The sequence below is a fragment of the Aquarana catesbeiana genome, linkage group LG05 (assembly GCF_042186555.1).
Source record: "Aquarana catesbeiana isolate 2022-GZ linkage group LG05, ASM4218655v1, whole genome shotgun sequence".
NCBI classification, from domain to species: Eukaryota; Metazoa; Chordata; class Amphibia; order Anura; family Ranidae; genus Aquarana; species Aquarana catesbeiana.
The window spans coordinates 424,797,123-424,813,329 of record NC_133328.1 but is presented as its reverse complement, the minus strand read 5'-3'; positions in this window follow the sequence as shown (position 1 = coordinate 424,813,329).

The window sequence follows — 16,207 nt, the reverse complement described above, 5'->3', positions numbered from 1 at the left end:
AGATGGCTCTGTGAGACGCGTTTGCGCAGACACGGCAGCCCATTCATTTGAATGAGCCGCTGTGTCAGCATTTCATGCAGGAAAAAGGTTCTTGCACCCTTTTTTACAATGCAGCCACAGGGAAATCACATGGTGCTCTTGCACCATGCAATTTCATAGAACTGAAAACGCACTGCATTTTAAGATGCAGGGGGTGCCAGTGCAGTTTGTCTGTGGGTGTTTGCGGGTGCAGGAACAGGTGCGATTTACACGCTGTCCCGCACCGTACCCACCTGCACATGTGTGAACCTAGCCTTCTACATGCTGATATTCAACCCAGAAAACTGGGTCTAATTTTTACCCTTAGTGGGTTATTTTATGTATTTTAAATTTTTTAATTTTAACTTGGAGTTTTTCTATACCTACAGATTTCTTGTAAGCTGGAACTGGACAGCATGTATGGGCTTGAAATCTCACAACTAGCAACTAGCCATTTTGCATGTAGCTCCTTATTCGTCTGAAGATCTTACAATGTTTTTTTTAAAATATATATATATACTTCCATTTTTTCTAAATTGTTTGTGACTAAAAGGAATTCTGTATAAAAGTGAACTACTGTATTATTTTGTTATCAAATTGCCGAAATGAGCATATATAGCATTGCAGTTATTAAAACAACTGGAAAACTTGTACACCCAAACTATAATGAATTACAATAGATGCATGTGTATTTCACAGCAGGTAGAACATTCACGAACCTGTTTCTAATTTGCACTAGCTTGAAAGAATTTCAGCAGCAGATGGTAAGTAAAATGGCTAAAACAGGATTCCCCAGATGTGACCTATAACTGTTTCAGGTTAGTTCAGTGGGTAGAGAAAGAGGTGAAACTGAATCGAATTAAAAACTCAATGGAAATGATTTATAAACACTTGAAGAAACTAAAACCCAGGTTGCTCCTAGTAACCAGATTCCAGCATTCATTTACTAACTTACAGTAATTAATGAGCATAGTGCCCATGCTGACATCTGCAGAAGAAAAGAGGTCCCAGCAGCGGTCTTCCTGTAGCCTCACAAAAAAAACAAAAAACAAAAATGTAACAAAATCACATTTAGTTTGCCATAGCCCTGTGTATCAAAAACATTTTTGATTAAAAAAAAAAAATGTATTTTTAACTTTTTTTTAATCTTTTTTAAACATTATAATTTTTATTCAGTTTTCACCTTTTATCATCCTTTGTTGAAACTTAATTATGCTGCTCTTCTGCAGCCTCTTTACATCCACGTCTTGCCTTTATGCACTTGTTCCAATGATGTCTGAATAGCAATTCTCATGGTGGGTTTCCTGATGAACCAAGGAATAATGCTTGTTTAATAACTGTTCTAATGGCCGCTTGTAGTCTCCAGTGGAAGCACATCTTTCATTGTGGCAACACTAGAAGGCAGTTAGGAGACAGGGACAGACCATTGTCACTCTATATTAGGAAATGCCTGGAAAAGGATCTTCATACCGGGATCACTAAGTATTATTTTATGACATGTTAAAACTCATATGAGATTTTAATGATGGGAGTTATGTACACATTATTAAAGCCCATCTCTGGGCAAAATCTCCCAGAGGTTGAAGAGGAGCTCAGAGTTCAGCAACTAAATTATAAACCCACTCAAGATATATTACATAGAAATTCATAAGCCCACCTGAAGACCAGAATACATTTAATAATAAATAAAGCAACACAGCAGATGATCATGACCCCTTCTGATACATGGAGGATCATAAACGTGCTTGGGAACAGGTAGTGAAATCAATAGCAAGCCACTGAAATGTCTGGTTTTATATGATGTCCTATTAAATCTATCTGGTAATCAGAGTGCTCAAAAGTTCAAAATTCACCATTTAGAGGGCCAGCACATGCACAAAAGAATTTCCTTTAAGGTTAGGTTCACACTTATGCGTTTTGTTAGTGCATTTTGCAGTTTACAGAAACGCACTATAGTCCTTTTAACATGGTTTCCTATGGTACACGTTCACATCCATGCTTTTTTCAGCCACTGCGTTTTTAGAAAGGGTCAGAGACTTTTTTTCTCGCAGCAGATTGTGTTTTTTGCGTGAAATAGACTGCAATGGACCAGCACCAAAAAACCCAAGTGTGCATTTTTGCATGCGTTTTTTTTCTCCATAACAAACTGGGGCACTGTGATTGACGATGGATTTTCTTCCGGGAACATTGTTTGTTTTTTATTTTTTTAACGGAATTGTCAAAAACTGCCTACTGTAATTTTTTACACTACACTTTTTTTTGTTGGTGAATGAGTAGGGGTACCCCTACTGATTCACATAGGGGGGCTTCCAGATTGCATTAAGCCCCCCGTAGACCCCCACAACCACCGCCCAGGGTTTAAGGGAAGAGGCCCTTGACCCCATCAACAGGGGGCACGTGGCCTGGTATGGTTTAGGAGGGGGGGGCGCTCGCTCATCCCCTCCTTTCCTGACCTGCCGGGCTGCATGCTCAGATAAGGGTCTGGTATGGATTTCGGTGGGGGACCCCAAGCCATTTTTATTAAAAAATTTTGGCGTGGGGTTCCCCTCAAAATCCATACCAGACCCAAAGGCCCTGGTATGCATTGGGGAGGACCCCATGCTGTTTTTTCCCAGATTTTTGTGTATTGCCGGCAATTCTTTTTTTTATATTCAGCTGACAGCTGATGACTCATTGGTAGTTAAGGACGCATCGGCCGCTCGCTCTTTAACAACCGCCTATTCACATTTTGTTAAAGAGAAAAAGAAAAAAAAAATGCATGAAAACTGCAATGTTCCAAAATGCAAAACACACCACAAAGCACACCATAAAACCACATTAACACAAGTGCATAGATGTGAATCTAGCCTCTGAGTCTTTTTTTTTTCCAAGTCAGATACAGTAACTCAAGGGTGTGACTATAGCCATTGCAAACCATTGAACTGTTAGGGGGCCAAGAAGCAAAGAGGACTCAGCGCTGTCTGGCTGCATAGTGATTTATAGCAGTAGGATTTGGCAAATACATTTTTAATTCAAATGGTATGTACATAGTTTGGAAACCTCTATGGGATTGCCATGGAACGCATGCTGTTCATAGATGATGAATTAGCATTGATTGACAGTGCTTTTGTCCAGAACCAGGCGTAAGCGCTGTCACAATGCATGCAGGGAGAGGGGGTATGTCAGCACGGCTGCTTAGAAAACATATATACTGACTGACATTGTGTGGTGTCCTGTGGGGAACTTACCTGGATAGACTGTGCAGTGTCCTGCTGGGAGCTTTTCTATACAGGCTCTTTCAGTTGACAAGGGGGTGATAAAAACAGGTGGATGGGCCACAGCTTGGTCTGGTCTAATATAGTCACAAGTGTAAAAATTGGCAAAAGGGTAAAATACCCTGTATGATACTCACAAGGAATCTATGTGCAGATAATACGGTACTGTGGGTCATGAGTGTCCTCACATGGGGAACATCTTTTCTAGAAGCTGAGATGGTATAATAAGCAACAGACAACTCAACAGGCAACTCCCCAGAGGACGGTCATGCATGTGACTATATCAAACCAACCAGAAATGCATAATATGTAATTACAGAGATACTTTACACATTTTCTCCTGATGAGTGACACCAAGTCACGAAACGCGTTGAGCCAACAGATGTCGTGTTTAAACTCTATACTGTATCCTACCAATTTATTGTGGATTCTGTTTGAGCATTATGTATGTGATTATACCTCAATAATGTGCTATCAAATCTTGGGTTCTTGTGTATATATATCATGTGCCATTGGACTATTTATGAAATATGTATCTATATATTAAATAAAGATTTTTAACCAATATTCTACTCTATGTAGGTATCTAATCATATGTGTAGTATACAAATTTTCTATCGAATATGAATTATTATTATGAGACAATGTCCTACTTATTTTTACACATATTACAGATATATCAGTTATAACTACACAACATTTGACCCTCCGCATACTTCATTTAAAGTCCCACTTCCTTGCTCTCCTCTGTATACCTTATAGGGATGGAGGCTGATGACTATGTCATTCCCTCATATAAAGTCCCACAGACCCCCCCTCTAGAATAAGGTGGAATACTTACCATACTGATGGCTCTAGCAGCAGTGGCGGCTGGTGCTCAAAATTTTTGGGTGGGCGCAAACAAACTGAAAAAAAACCCCCCCATCAATTGCAGCCTCACTGTACCATCAAACGCAGCCACTGTGCCCAAATGCCGCCACTGTACCCATCAAATGCCACCACTGTGCCCATCAAACGCAGCCACTGTGCCCATCAAATGCTCCCACTGGGCGATCAAATGCTCCCACTGTGCCATCAAATGCTCCCACTGTGCCCATCAAATTCTCCCACTGTGCCATCAAATGCTCCTACTGTGCCCATCGAATGCTGCCACTGTGCCCCCCCACCCGCTGTCTGCCTGGCACTTACTTTATCTCGCTGGATCGAGCAGTTTCCTCAATGTCCTTGTTGTCTTCTCCCATCCGCTCCTCCCATACTCTCCTATGATTGGACGCCTGATAGGTGTCCAATCACAGCGCCTGTCGTTTCAGTCAATCAGGTGATGGATAACAGACCTGAGCACCTGATTGGCGGAGAGGCGGTTCAGTGTTAGGAAAGCGAATATTCATTCCCTTTCTAACATAGCTGGGTGAACTGCGAGCGCTTTTGATGCTTGTTAGAGCCTATGGCTCTAATCAGGTGCTTAAAAAAAATACTCCGCCGCTGTAATGCAGGCGCCCCAAGCGCCCGAAAAGGAGTCTGGTGCCTGAATAGGGGGTGGCAGGGGTGGCCATAGATAGATTTATGCAATGCATGAATCTATCTATTGGTGATAGAGGGATGGCTGGAGAGAGGGAGCGGCGCCTGTGCGCTCTTATGGACGCACCGCCACTGTCCAGCAGACTCCCGCAAACCGTGTGACCAGTTCCCCACGGCCTCCTCTCTGAGGTGCTTCAAGCTGCAATCTCATGCTTCCCCCCACCATGTACAATACAGGGTTAATAGCACCCCCATACATCTAGCAATGCATGTCTGCGTGTGTAAAATCGCATGATAACAAAGTATGGGCTGCTCTAAACAGGGTGTGCAGAAAAGCTTAAAAACTTGAATGCGCTCCATCACACCTGCGTAGGTGGGAACGGAGAATGAACAAACATTTGTTTTTTTCCACTTTCACCGGAAAAAAAAAATAGCAGAAAAAAACATTTCTACAATTTCTACACAAGCCATATTGTAATTGAATGTTAAAATCTGCAGCAATGTCATTTTCTGTAAAACGCAATAAGACAACCTAGAGGTGTTCTGTACACAAATGATATAGAGAACACCCCCCAGAAATGTAATTTCCTGCTTGTGTGATTAATTCACTGATTTTCCCAGAAGTCTGTACCATAGGTGTGTGCAGCCCATTGCATTAGGGTGTGCAATCCAAAGCTCAAACACACATGCCTTTCTCTGCAGCCTCAGCTGCACAGGGCAGTGAATGAACAAGATAGAGCGGCTTCCTGTTCATTCACAAACTGAAGCATAGTAAACAGTTTACCATGCTTCGGTTATAATTGAACACAGTGAGTGAGTGTGTTCATTTAGAAAAGGAAGGGGCCGGTAAATGACAAATTGATTAGCCCCTTCCCCACTCTCCATCCTGAAACCACCCCTGCAGCAGCCGGGGGGAAAGGAGAGGAAAGGAGGGAAACCAGCAGAACTGCAGTGGGAAGGGGGGCGCACAAGGGGAAGACCAGGGGGGAATTGGCACCGCACAGAGTGATTAGGGTGTGCCCAGGCACACCTGGCATACCCCCTGAGCACACCTATGGGCAATACTATGATAGATTTTGGGCATCCCCTGCAACAAAATTGCCATTTTTTGGTGAGATACTCCAAAAGGGAAATCATGTCTAGAGGAATAATGATCTTGTCACTTTCCACGTCAGAACCCTGCAAGTGCGGCAGTTGATTGATAATTATAAAATCATTCACATTCATTTCGCACATGGACACAGACAAACATACAGCTATTTCTTCAGAATAACAAAAGGTAGGAATCTGCAAAAAAATGTTAAAATCCCTGCAATGTACATGGCAATGTTTTTTTCTTAACAAAAGTGGAGTTACTTTTTAAATTTTACTTTTAGAATATTCCTTTGCTACATTATTGGACTATTACACTAAGATTTACATTGTACATTTCCAGATGAAATAACTGCAACTAGTGACTACTTAATAACATGTAATCTTGATCTGTGCATTAAACTTTAAAACATTTCTTGTAACTCGATAGAGAAGTCCTTCCCTGCTGGAAAAAAAAATAAGCTGTATTGTCTGCATATTTTAGGCACACATGACTGTTTCCCTCAGGCATGGGAGAAAATGAACATCAAAAGGAGGACATTTTAGTGTGGGAAGTTTTCAAATAGAGGAACTGCAAGCATCACACAGACCCTTCCTTAACAGAATCAACAGAGCAGCACTGATGTGTAAAACAGTAAGCTGAGATATGGTAATGCCAGTGAAAGAAGCAGCTGGCTGGGCTCTATATGTTACTGTTTGAGTGCCTGTGTCATTGTTGACTTTACCTGCAATGCTTCGTGCGGCGTGCGCTCAGGCTGGTAAATGTCATCACACCTAAAAACTGTAGTCAAATGAGTTAGTTCTATCATGTTGGAAGGTCTTTGCTGCTTTTCACAAAAAAAAAAAAAATTACAGTAAAAAGTAAAAGTAAATACAGCGGGTAAAATAAGTATTGAACACGTCACCATTTTTCTAGGTAAATATATTTCTAAAGATGCTATTGACAAAGTATTAAATAAATTTCAGTTAGCGTGTTCAATACTTTTTTCCTGTGTCATTCCATTTTATTACACATAACTTCATTTCTGAACGTATTTGTTTTTGTTTTTTATATGTATGGATTGGATGGGTTGTTACCGACATGTGGTAAAAATTTCATGTCAATAGGATCTTTAGAAATATATTTACCTAGAAAAATGGTGATGTGTTCAATACTTATTTTACCCGCTGTATTTACTTTATTGTGTGCATTATCCAATATAAGATTAATTATACATTTTTTTTATTTTTGTGAAAAGCAGCAAAGGCCTTACAACATGATAGAGCTAACTCATTTTACTACAGTTTTCAGGTTACATAGAAAAATGCTGACGTGTTCAATGCTTATTTTACCCGCTGTATATTAGCTTCCCAATTTTTTTTGCAATATTCATATTTATTTGTGACAGTTTGTACATTATTTTTCTTTTTTAAAGGAACTGGTACATATGGGTTGTTATGGATAAATAAAAAGGGGCTGACATAAAAAAAACATAAATTATGACAGGCAAAATGACATTTATGGACGCAAAGGGGATTATTTACGAAAGGCAAATCCACTTTACACTACAAGTGCAAACTACAAGTGCAAAGTGCACTTGAAATTGCACTGAAAGTGCACTTGGAAGGAATTGCAGTCACTGTAAATCTGAGGGGTAGATCTGAAATAAGTGGAAGCTCTGCTGATTTTATCATCCAATCATGTGCAAGCCAAAATGCTGTTTTTTATTTTCCTTGCATGTCCCCCTTGGATTTACAGCGACTGCACTTCCAAGTGCACTTGTAGTTTGCACTTGTAGTGCAAAGTGGATTTGCCTTTCCTAAATAACCCCCAAACTATCTACACAACCGAGGTCCTTCTGAAATTATGCATAGGGGGAGATTTACTAAAACTGTTTTTGTAAAACCTACAAACCTCTTAGTAAAAAATATTTGATAAAAAACAAACAAACTGGAGCACCTGTGCATGGTAGCCAATCAGCTTCTAACTTCAGTTTGTTTAAATAAGCTTTGGCAATAAAACCTGGAAGCTGATTGGTTTCTATGCAGAATAGAACCAGATTTTGCACTCTCCAGCTTTAGTAAATAACCCCCATAGCCTCCTTTCATAACACAGCACGGATATTGCTATCTACAGTATTCTCCGCTAGACACCATCACAGTGTGGGGACTCTGACCTGTCCTTTTAGCCCCATATCCAATTACTGTCCAAATCTTGCAGACTTCACCTTGTGACATCTCCAAAATTTGCCCCTTTTTAACCAATGAAACCACTAAGCAATTCATTCACTCTCATGTTATCTTTCACCTTGACTGCTGCAACTCCCTCCTCATAGGACTACCTCTACAGGCTACCCCATCTTCAGTCTATTACGAATGCTGCTGCCAGACTAATCCACCTTACCAACTGCTCACTGTCTGATATCCCTCTCTGCCAATCCCTTTACTGGCTTCCATTTGCCCAAGAAAAGAAATTCTAAATACTAACAACAACCTATAAAGCTATTTTACAACTCTGTCTAAAGCTACATCATCAATCTTGTCTCAATGGGGTTGATTTACTTAAACTGGAGAGTGTAAAATCTGGTGCAGTTCTGCATAGAAACCAATCAGCTTCCAGTATATTTCAAAGCTTAATTAAACAAGCTGAAGTTAGAAGCTGATTGGCTACCATGCACAGATGCACCAGATTTTGCACGCTCCAGTTTTAGTAAATCAACCCCAATATATCATCCAAACAGGGCCGTAGATCATTTTTTGTTCTGGGGGGAGTTCAGCAGCAGGTACTAAGTAAAAGTCTTTTTAAATAAAATAAATTGCGCCAAAATTATAAAGACTGGAAAAAGGAAAAACGATATGTGTTGCCCCCTAGTATGCAATCACATCCTTAATTGTATTTTATCAGGTCTTTTAGAAAATCGAACCTGATTTCAGTTTTTTCCTTCTTCCAGTTTTTTCCTTCTTCCAGTTTTTATGAACGCTGTTAGCTATTGTCCAGTATTAGAGCCAGTTCACACTGCTGCAATTCGGGAACCCTGCAAATCCACAGCAGGTTCCCACATCGCATGTTTCCCGGCGGCAGTTCACACTGCCCTATGCGAACTACTGGGAGTGTCAGGTATAAGTTAATGACACCCACAAATAAGTTTGCATATGGCAGTGCGATCTGCAAACTCAGACAGGAATCGGATCGCATGGGTGGGAACACCCATGTGATCCGATTCTGCTGCAGACACAAAAAGGGTCCCGTGCGAGTTTGATGCGAATTCAGCCAATACGATCTTTATGGCTGAAATCGCATCACACAGAGATCGCATGTGATTTTCACTGCAGTGCGGTGCCAATCACATCCGATCTCTGACATCGCACCAGTGTGAACCGGCCCTTAATGTCCAAACTGAATAGGTGCAAAGTGAATGTGCTGCCTACCTACAAGGAGATGATGCCCTTTGCACCTATTCAGTAAGGTTGGCTATTATGGTACAAAGTGCACCATGTTGTGTCAGACAGAGCACTCACTGACTTTTTTAAGTTTTACAGATTAGAAAAAAAAGGGGGGAATGCACTGCCTACCACAGGATGGTGCACTGTAATAGCCAATCTTACTGGGCAGGTACACCATCTTGTGGAAGGCAGCACACTCACTGTGTTCACATGTGTTTCATTCTCAATTAATCACAGAATTAAAAAAAAAACAATCAACTGAAAAATGACCAGCCTTGAATACACTGACTTTTCTTTAGCCTAGGTTCACATCTAAGTGGGTGCGAGAAGGTGTGTAATTGCATACCTTCCTGTACTGGCAGAGGAAAAACACACTACTGCTTAGGAGATACGCGGAGGTACACTACAATGCGGAAAACCCTCAATCCACGCACGTTTCATGCACCTAATTCCATTTGCACCCCCCCTTGCAATCTGCAGTGGGTGTCAGTGCTATCTTAACGACACCCCAAACAAAGGTTGCAAAACACAGTGTGTTTGCCTGCACCAGATCGCATTCACAAAACGACCATGCGGTTGCAGTGCAGTTCCACATTGGTGCATGCATGACTTTGGTGCGATTTGAGCCCATTCAAAATGAATGGGCCTTGATTGCACCACATTCAACACAGTAAGCCTGGTTTCACACTATAGTTTGCATGTAAATCGCACAGGAACTGCACCGCAATTCACATGCGATTCTGTGTGGTGTAATTTGAGCCCATTTTGAATGGGCTGAATCTTTTTTTAAAAACCAACCATGCGATCTGGTTCAGACCAGGGGCGGATCCAGAGTCTAGTCTCGGGAGGGGCACTGCCAGAAAATCAGCAATGTCCTCCGGCCACCCTCGATCGCTCCCCACAGAGATAGAACGGTGGTCTGCCTATGTAAACGAGGCAGACTGCCATTCTGTCAGAGATGAACAGAGTGATCTTGTGTTCTTCTAACCAGGAACATGGAGCACTCTGTTCATCTAGTGAATCCATCCCCACACAGTAGCAAGAACCCCCTAGGGATACACTAAGGGCACTTTAATACTGGGGTGTTGGGGGCGTCGGCAGTTAAGTGCCGCTATTTTTAGCGGCGTTTACTGTCGTTTTAGCAGCACTTTTAGGTCACTAGCGGGGAGCTTTTAACCCCCGCTAGCGCCCGAAAAAGTTTTAAAAGCGCCGCAAAATGCCCTCAAAGCGGCGTTTGATTTCAATGGGCGCTTTAGGAGCGGTGTATACACCGCCCCTAAAGCGCCTCAAAGATGCGGCTTGCAGGCCTTTTTTTAACTTCCCGCAAGCGCACTGCTCTAGTGTGAAAACACTCGGGCTTTCACATTGGAGTGAGAGGAGAGGCTCTTTACAGGAGCTTTGCAGGCGCTATTTTTAGCGCTATAGCGCCTGTAAATCACCTCAGTGTGAAAGGGGTCTTAACCCTTTGATCGTCCCTGATGTTAACCCCTTCCCTGCCAGTGTCATTAGTACAATAACAGTGCATATTTTTTAGCACTGATCACTGTATTAGTGTCACTGGTCCCTAAAAAGTGTTAAAAATGTCAGGTGTCCGAATGTCCGCCGCAATGTCCCAGTCCCGCTAAGAATCGCTGATTGCCGGCATTACTAGTAAAAAATAAAAACAATTTGTAGATGCTATAACTTTTGCGCAAACTATCCAACTATACATCAATATACGTTTATTGCAATTTTTTTTTTACCAAAAATATGTGGAAGAATATATATCAGCCTAAACTGATGAAGAAATTGGTTTATTAAAAAAAACTTTGGGATATTTATTATAGCAAAAAGTACAAAATATTGTTTTTTTTTCAAAATTGTGGGTTTTCTTTTGTTTATAACAAAAAAAAATAAAAACACAGAGGTGATTAAATGCCACCAAAAGAAAGCTCTTTTTGTGGGGAAAAAAAGGACATCAATTTTGTTTGGGCAAAGCATCGCACGACCGTGCAATTGTCAGTTAAAGCAACGCAGTGCCGTCTCGCAAAAAATGGCCTGGTCATTAAGGGGGTAAATCCTTCCAGGGCTGAAGTGGTTAAAATGGAACAAATGACAATACTAAAGAGCAGTTTTTTTTTTTCTTCATAAATAATTGGCATACATGTATTCTGTGATTTTACACAATCCATTACTTTTTGTACTCACTTTTCCTATATTTTGATGCTCTGGTGGGGGGAGGGGCTTTCAATGACCAAGAGAGATAAATAGGATTGAAGGCAGCATCACCATCACTTCACAAGACACACAGCCATTGCAGCCTTCATGTCGTCTTCTTCCTGTCAGTGTCCTCATGTTCACGCTGCGTTGGAGACTTGGAGAAGATCATGGAGGGAGGAGGTGGGTGGAGCCAACCCTCTCACACTAGGCGCGGAGGAGTTAAAAGGCTCTGAATGCGGTGCCTCGTTCACCTCCCCCTCAGCAGCGGCTGGGACGTGACTGACGGTGATCTGACGTCAGCATTAGAGAGGCAAGGCCAGCGGCACGGCCCCACCTACCTACCTCCGAGTCCTCCCTCCATCTTCTCCAGGCTCCAGCGCGGCATGAAGAGAACCGGGTCTCTTTCTCTTGCCGCCGCCGCTGCTGATGTGAGAGAGACTCGGCCCGGGACAGGAGTTATTAATGTTTTCGGGAGGGGCAATTGCCCCGTTGCCCCCCCCCTGGATCCGCCCAGACAAACCTTCTTTTGGGTAGTTGTTAACTTTGAATTGACACCTGCAGCAGATCAAAAACACAGTGTTATTGCAATGTGGATCGGGAGACGCAGAGGGATCACAGCGTTTACTGTACCACATATGTATGTACCAGGGGTAAAACATGGACAAGGCATGCCACTGAGGGCAGCAGAAAGTCCAGCCTGGCATTGGCAGACATGTTGTGGTGTCAACTGCTAAATCAGTAAGCTGGTGAGCACCACATCAAGCTTGCCAGTGCCAAGCTGGATTGTCAGTAACTCAAGCAATAGAAAACTCAGCTTAGCCTCAGTCAACTGTCAGTAACACAAGCAATGCAAAGTTTAGCCCAGCCAGCCTCAGTCACATACTTTGCCAATTGCCACACCGAATCACAGACAGTCTCTCACTGACTCACGATTACCTAGTATGAACAGCAGAATGCCAGCAGCAGCACAGCAGTCTGAGTAGTGGTAAGTCTGAGGACACTCTCTGAGACTCTCTGAGACTAGGCCAGAAGAGAAAGAGGGACATACCTAGACAGGATAGCAGCAGTTCATCCATGTGGGGGGCCGGCGGCTACACAGCACTTTACAAGCACTATGCGCTCCAGGGACCAGGCAAAGCTCCTCTCTCAAGCCCAAGGTGGGAGTGGCACTGCAAGCCAACGGAAATACATGGTGTGCAGTGGGCAGGACTACACGCATCGCCGGCTCCCACTGTGCTGCCTGGTGATAGATCTGTCAGCCTTCAGCCTGAGCCCGATAGACCGGCCTGGTGGTGTATCACAACATGCCTGCGGGTATGCCTAATGATCTATTACACTTGCTGCAGCGGCATTATTATACTCTGTGTGCCACTGACATTTCATTTTGGCCCTGGGGGGTTTGAACACCCCTGACCCCCCTTATCTATACCCCTGCATCCAAACCATCCTCTTCACTCCTCCCAAGACCTGCTGTTCTCTAGCTCTCTTGTCTTTTCCTCCCATGCTTGTCTCCAGGACTTCTCCAGAGCCTCTTCCACCCTCTGGAACCCACTACCCCAATCTGTCTGGCTATCTCCTACTCTGTGTACTTTTAGGTGATCCATGAAACCTCATCTCTTCAGGGAATCCTATCCTGCCTTCACCTAACAACTGAAACTTTTATTTCTCCCATTAGCTTTTCCCTTACAGTTATTACCCTTTTTTCCACTTGCCCCTCTCTATTAGACTGTAAGCTCTCAGGAGCAGGGCCCTCTTAACCCATTTGCATTGAATTGTATTGTAACAATACTGTCCCCCTTTATAATGTAAAGCACAGTGCACACTGTTGGCACTACATAAATCATGAATAATAATAATAATATTATAATGTAGCACCCTCCTAGTTAGGTTAGTTAGGATGTTAGGCAAAGCTGGTTCTTTCTGACTCCTCTGTAATCAGTGGAGCAGTTGTTTATTGCTTTTGGCTTTTCTGGCTCTTACAGGCTGCAGGTTTGATTGCTCTCCTCCGTTTTGCAGAGGCTTCTGGAACATAGAGGGTTGGGCAAATAGTTTGAGATTCTTCTTCTTGGCTTCTTGTCTCTGTTGAAGAGAATCCCCTCATCCGAGTGGGGGTGGCTACCCACCATCTGCAGCAGCTATCTTGATTCCAGCCATTATTCATCAAGGTCCCAGCTGTGGCATAGTTGGAGGGCCTACACCTGGAGATCCCTTTTTGAAGCTAATCAAGGGAGCCCTCATCTAAGGATCTAGACTTGAGAGCCCACTGAAGAGTGCCCAGTGGAAGTTAGCAGGAGTCTGGCTGTCCTGTGGTATTGTGAGCACTAACCTCTTCTTCGCTGAAGAGTGTCCAGTAGATACTGGAAGGAGGCATCCAGTGATCCTGTGACATTGTGAGTACTGACCTGAGATCAGGGGTCTTGTAACTGTACGCTGTGTTCTTTGGGTGGAGGAGCTGACAGTCATGTCTCTCTGCTTGTGGGAGACATTACAATATGACTTGTTTCGCTTTGTATACGCTATATTATTTTTTCTTTATTTGCTATTTTTTTCCCCACAAAAGTGAAGTTACCCTTTGAAAGAAACTTTATAAATGTAATTATTTTAAGATTGAGGTAATATCTGCTTGAGTGAGAACTGGCGGCCTTCCAGCTGTTTCAAAACTACAAGTCCCAGGAGGCATTGCAAGGCTGACAGTTACAAGTATGTCTCCCACAGGCAGAGGCATGATGGGACTTGTAGTTTCGCAACATCTGGAGGGCTGCCAGTTTGAGACCCCTGCCCTAGACTGATTATTGAGCCAGAGTGAATAAACCATTGCTGTGTGCCTGGCTGTCTCTGCACTAATCTTGGGAAAGAACCAGTTAAATTACAGTGATTCTTTCAAGGGTAACGCTACTACAATAATAACACTAATACCTTGTTAAAATGACAAAAACATTTTAAAATGCATCCACACGGCCGTGGTAAGACTATACAGCTGTTTGCTGGGCAACAAATTATGACCAAACTTCTACCACTATTGGCCAAACAATCTTCTGAAAGTGGGTGAGGGTTTGGGTGAGATATGCAGTGCTTGTTGTAGGGTGAGCTCCAATCAAATTTGTCACAAATGAGGACGGATCCAAACATTACAGGGAAGATTGGGACCCTGCCGTAACTGCTCTTATTTTGAAATTCATGCTGCCAATGATGCATAATCAGCCCTGGGAAATCAGCAGTTTTGATGCCTTTTTATTTAAATCTTTGACACTTTTACAGAAATCAGACTGTCAGCTCCATAGAAACAGCATGGAATTGGAGCTCCTGACACTTCTCTATGGAGACAATTATTTAATGTGGCGGCTACCAGAGTGAATTTATTATTACTCTGTAACATTAATTCCACCACTGACAGTCTTTTCAGAAATATGCTTCTTTAATTAGTGACATCATATCCAAAGATGCTGTTTATTCTGACATAATTTACAGCTTGTGCAATATGCACTTCATAGAGGGGGTGTATTATAACAAAAAAAAAAAAAAAAAAAAGGCACCTGTAAAAAAGTATTTTTTTTTTTTGGCAATTTAATTCTTGGAACCCCATTGACTTCAAGTAATTTATGAATAGTGTGTGGAGCACTGCAAGATTAACAAAAAAAGGAAACGGCACATCTTGCCTTAGGCACCCGCTCAAAAAGCATCCCCGTCAATTAATTATGCTCACAAATGCTCTTTCACATCAAAACAACAAAAAGTTTCTTTTTTCTTTTTTAACCAGAAATTGAAGTTTATACCTTAGACATACAATAGGTCCCCTTTCAAGCCTTTACATGTGCATCAACTTTTTTTATGTGTGTTTTTGAGCCCTTAGTTCTGATTTATGTGTTTTTTAACTGCATTTTTTGTATGTCTTTTTTGGCAACCTTCTTGGGTTGGGTTTTCCCAACGGATGAGCTTAGAAAACACATGTGCATTTGTCCTTTGACTATGTACATATTGTGAATACAAAACTGCATAAGTCCAAATGCGCAGGAGTGACGTCACCGTGGCTCGGGCCAATCACAGCGCCGGTAGAGTTGCCACCTCATCCCTTTAAACCCGAACACATATGAATTACACAGGTTCTGAGGCTAATTAAATGCAGATAAGGCACCAAGTGAGTTTAATTACCACCTTAATCAGCCACAGAACCTGTGTAATTAATATGTGTTCGGGTTTAAAGGGATGAGGTGGCAGCCCTAAGCGCCGGAGCCACAATACCCATAAGTAAGATGGACGCTTTGTGGAAGAGGGGACAGCAGTGACATCGCCGGCTCCTGTGTTAGGTAAGTGACATATAATGGGCTACTAAGCGTTGCATAGTAGCCCATTATGCTTTACCTTTGCAGGGAAACAAAGAGGAAGTAAAACCCATCAGGGTTTACTTTCTCTTTAACTTATTGTTCAAGTGAAATGTTTGAAACTTTGCCTGGTCTGAAATTACCAAAGAGCAATGTAAGCATCCGGCACATATAGTTTACACCTCGGGTCACTAAACACTTTGGGGTATGAAGATCTCAGTACAAGGAGTTCATACAGTGTGAAGACACAAGTGGATACCAAAGGTAACAAAGGTTTCTCTAGCAGCCTGTCATTAAATGTGTATATTTGGCAGGTGAGATAACCTCTTGCAGTGAGGAAGATGTGGTCAGCACTCCTTCAATCCGTCTCCCATAGCAACGGGA